The following is a 3,860-nucleotide window of genomic DNA, read 5'->3' as shown; positions in this document are numbered from 1 at the left end:
TTGCATTTTTTTCTAGACATTTGCTGTAATTTTTCATTTACTGATGGTTCCACATTTCTGTTCTCTCCTTGTAATGGAATTATTTCTCTTTGTATTTGAAAACCAGAAAACACTATGTGTAATGAATAGTAAAATGCTATAATTTACAAAAGAAATGAACTGTACCAAACTCATGACAAGTAAGCTAAGCTAAACTCAAGGTGTTTTAATGCCAGTTTCTGTTTTAACAGTAACCCCTGTGGACTCCTGTGTTCCCAAATCCAGGCTGTTCCAGAAACTGTTTAATTTACAAACCTGACCAACCCCTCCTCAGATCATGCTTCCTAGCACCTACCCTAAGGCCCTTCCCTAACAAAACTCCGCCAACCCCTTTGCCAAGCAGTTCCCTCCTTGCTGTATCAGTTTCATACAACACACTGCTGAGGGTTTCTGGGAGTGGGAAAGGGGTGAACTGGCATATTTATATTTTGATAGAGAGAGAGTCTCTCAACAGGAATGCCAGGCAGCTATGTGTCTAGTCTCACTGTGAGTCAGGAGTCTCTGCCAGCACTTTTAGTTGGCAAAGTAGCACAATGAACAAGTGAATCCTAGATGCAGGCCCAGCCAGTGATGGTATGTCCCAGGCCACACGAGTTGAATGAATTCTCTGCTGGGAGTGTTCTGGGGGCAATAAAAAGTGTGTCCACTCTCCAGACCCCTTTGCACTCTCCCCAGGCATCTTTCTTCTTGCTCTGCAGATCCTACCTTGTACTGGCAAAATGGACAATCACAAGGCTTTAAATGCGCAAGGCTTTAGGAAGAAGTGCCTGGCCTAAGGCATTTTTCAGGAAGTGTCTGTGGTTTCAGATTTAATGAGAATCATTAAAGGCAGGCGAACTTGGAGGTGGTCTCCCTCTCTAATACAAGTTCTACTTGTCAGGGTCACAAATACGCTTCTGTTAGCTTCAGAGATTCTACTTGTTGTCTGATCTCTCAGCAGGCCTGTGTGTTGTTGTTTCAGTCACTGTGAACATGATCTGAATGTCTGATTACAAAAAGGAGCAGTTGGTGGCGGCACACTCTGCAAATCATCTCTGAACAATTGAAAGAGGATGAATTCTGTTCTTTTTAGCATGACCATTGTAGGAAGAAGACGCCTGCCCACTCTGTGAGGGTTGTACTGAGTGCAGTTGACTTACTCACAATGAGAAAAAGTTACCTTCTCTTCATAATTATTGCTGGAGGAGCCCAAAGCTGTACATTTAAGGTCAAGCTGTCAGACAGGAATCTAGAGTGGTCTGTATTAAGTTGTAAATGTGGCTTTATGCAGGACATACATTTAGCCAACAGACACTGGTATGACTGGACCAGTTATTAGAATAGTCAGAGCTTCTGTGATGGTTAGAAGGTGGCCATTTCCCTGAGCTCTGAGTGTCCTGTGCCCCTCATGGTACTTCCCAGACCTATGGCCATCCAACAACAAAGGCTAAACGGGCATAGAGGGCTCCACTAATGCCCTTTGCCAGATCCTGTCCAACTTGCTCTTGAAAATTAGTCCTGGCCTGAAGTATTTTTGACTCATTAGACTACAGACTTACACGGCAGAACTCTGTCTAGTGGTCAGACCCAGAGGGATACCCTGCATGCTCTGTGTAGGTGGCTGGCCCCTGAGGAATGAAACTTTGAAAAGCAAAGTTGTTCTATAGTGAAAATTGCAGGGCAAAAGTGGCCAAGATTAGTAGTCCAGGGGGTTACAATGATGCCCACACAATTATTACTCCTCTCCCACCCACCCCCCATTCCAGCTGGAGGGGCCTCTGACATTCCTGAATCACAGCAAACCTCTCCCATCTCAGCACCCTCCCCAAGCTAGCCATGGAGTAGTGGTACTGGGGAGGATATGACAAGGAGGGATAGGTCTGGCCTCAGTGTGGGAGGCTGACATGGTCATGCTGTCTCCTGGCAACTACTGAAATAGAGAAACAGATCAACAGACCAAGCAAAAGGGGCCATGAGAGCTTTGTTAGGACCCAGTAGGCAGGCCAATGTGTGGGTTGAGGGGCCAATGGTCAGGTGACCAGCTGGGTGGTGGGGACAATGAGGCACGTGAGATTGTGGCTCAGGCAGGTAAGCAGGCAGCACGCAGGATGTAATTGGGGGCTACCCTGTGAGGGATGTGGCATCCCTTTAGCTTAGCTGCTGCCTGCTGGGGCCTTTGTCTGGTGGTTTAGGACTTACTCGGCTTAGAACTCAGTGTCCACCACAAGAAAAACAGGCCTGCCTGAGTCAGGCACTGAGGAGGACCAAAGGCTGGCCTCTTTTGGCAACCAGATCTCTTCTAGTACTACTATGGATGCAGTGTCAGGAAGCTTGTGGCTCCACCTTCCCAAGCTGAGGAATAATGGGTGTTTTATGGCATCCTTTGTGGAGATTTGATTTCAGCCTTCAAACTGAAGCAGCTTGGAGAAGAGGTCAGCCCTGTCACTATCAAGTCCAGGTGCATGACCCAGAGGGACTATTACATGGTACTTGGGGCAGCTGTGTGTCTCAAAGTCCTGGTTAGGCAGGATGCCTGGAATGTCTCTTCAGTTGGAGTTCCCAAGACGCAGAAGATGATGCACAGCTTGTGCCCATCATGGAACCTGAGAAGACAGGTCAGCTTGTGTCTATTTTGTATAGACACAAGGATGCAGCCCACAGCCCATGTGTCAATCTGAGTGGAGCAGTCCAAGGGCCAGAGTAGGATGCCGGGGGCTGGTACCACCATGTCACCATCTTGTTAGAGTACATCTTCATTGGCATTAACTTGGCTCAGGCCACACCAAACCAGCCAGCTGAGTTCTCTGCTCTCATTGATAAGCAGGTTCTAGAGCTCAAGGCCTTGATATAGCACCTTCTGCAGGTGGCAGTAGGCCAGGTAACTGGAGCAGTGGAACAGGAGCTGTTTCACACAGTTATCATGTTGATTATATTCCCACAGGCATCTAGGTACTGCTTCAGGTCCTTGTCCAGGTATTCAGAGATAAGGGTGAAGGACTTCTCTGTGTGGATGATATCATGTAGCATGATTATGTCGCCATATTTGAGGTCCTTCAGCGGAAACTTCAGGGATGTTGGTGCGGGGTACCCCTTCATGTTGCAGTCTGATTTTCTTGAATGCTATAAGGTTGTCTGTAAGCTTGCTTTTGCCTTTGTAGGCGATGGCATACGAACCATCACCAGCTTATCCATCATGGTGCAGGTCTCCAGTTTCCCAATGCCAATCTTGGAGAAGCTGACTCAGTGGACACTGAGGCTGAGGGGCTGGGCAAAGATGGTGCTATGGAGGTTTGAGCTCAAAGTAGCCCTCGGGCAGCTGGACATGGGCCTGAAGGGGCAGGTGCTTCTGCCAGTGGAGAATGGGCAGAGGGGGCAGGGTGGCGTCTGCGCACACTTTTCCTATCAGACCCCCATCTTCAAGTCCTCCAAATCCTCGTGCCCAAGATCTGGCTCAGAGCTGAGTGGGCCCAGCCCAGAGTGAGGTTCTTCAGGAACTGTGCATATGGGGGTCATTGCTGCCACCCCTGGGCATAGTCTTTGCCTTGGCGGTCTTGGGTTGTGATTGACAGCTGGCGTTTGATCTTCATCCTATCCACAGGGCCTCAGAGCCCCCGACCCCGTGCTGGTGGGGCTGAGGCCTCACAACCTTCTTCCCCTGCGCTTCACAGCAAGAGACTGGCTCTGGGGTCCTCTGAACGGTGGCTATGTTCAGGCGTAGCCCTCGGGTGTCGGTGTCCACTGGAGGCCCAGCGCTCCTGGTACCAAGCTGAGGTGCAGAGAGTTCCAGACCCAGAGAGTCACAGCCGGGATCCTCGTGAACGCGGAGCAGAGCAGGATTTTTT

General features: G+C 49.2%; 1 pseudogene; it reads right to left on the bottom strand.

The window, feature by feature from the left end:
• Positions 1-2,222: 2,222 nt before the first annotated feature.
• LOC104868517 lies at positions 2,223-3,531 on the bottom strand (annotated as a pseudogene).
• Positions 3,532-3,860: the final 329 nt, after the last annotated feature.

This window comes from Fukomys damarensis, unplaced genomic scaffold (assembly GCF_012274545.1).
Source record: "Fukomys damarensis isolate Sample0158 unplaced genomic scaffold, DMR_v1.0_HiC HiC_scaffold_14, whole genome shotgun sequence".
Classification (NCBI taxonomy): Eukaryota; Metazoa; Chordata; class Mammalia; order Rodentia; family Bathyergidae; genus Fukomys; species Fukomys damarensis.
This window is presented reverse-complemented; position numbering and strand designations above follow the sequence as displayed.